General features: G+C 42.4%; 1 long non-coding RNA gene across 1 annotated transcript; it reads right to left on the bottom strand.

The window, feature by feature from the left end:
- Positions 1–85: 85 nt before the first annotated feature.
- Positions 86–435, bottom strand: LOC112486700 (uncharacterized). Its single transcript, XR_003049185.1, has 2 exons — positions 353–435; positions 86–256 (listed from the first exon to the last, which is right to left on the bottom strand). It is a non-coding gene; the product is annotated as an uncharacterized LOC112486700 (long non-coding RNA).
- Between the last annotated feature and the right edge of the window lie 122 nt (positions 436–557).

The following is a 557-nucleotide window of genomic DNA, read 5'->3' as shown; positions in this document are numbered from 1 at the left end:
AAAAAAACATTCTTCTGAGGTCAAATGTGCCCACAGCTGACTTTGGTTGAACACAGAATTTGACAGCTGGGTAACAGAACTCACCCATCCAGGACACTGATGTACTTGTGAGGGATGAGACCCTTAACTCCTCCCACTTCTCCTCTCCACCAATCACAGGAGGCTTTGCTGTGAAGGATTAGAAGGTCGCCCTGTTTCAAGGAGAGTTCTGCTGGAGATCTGGCCGTGTAGTCAAACATGGCCACTGCTTCCAACTCTGTACGCACACACAAATAATATTTTTATTTCTGAGTGTACAGTACATCAATAGTCAAAGGTCAAAGCCAGGTCAGCAAGGCCAGCAAAACATTACCATCTTCACCAGGCAGATGCTCAGTCTCTCCATCACCCTCCTCTGTGATTGGTTCACTGAGGAGAAATGTAAAATAATGACATCGTCAAACACGCTACATCTTTGTTTTGCATAAATAAACCTGATTTTCTCTTAATTGTTGTTTTGGCTATCCTTAAGTTTATGCCCTTTGATATAGTTCTGGATGGCCATATATATATATATA

Source organism: Cynoglossus semilaevis, unplaced genomic scaffold (assembly GCF_000523025.1).
Source record: "Cynoglossus semilaevis isolate Cse_v1.0 unplaced genomic scaffold, Cse_v1.0 C18875868, whole genome shotgun sequence".
NCBI lineage: Eukaryota > Metazoa > Chordata > Actinopteri > Pleuronectiformes > Cynoglossidae > Cynoglossus > Cynoglossus semilaevis.
Note: the sequence above shows the minus strand (reverse complement) of the source record. Positions and strands in the feature narration are given on the sequence as shown.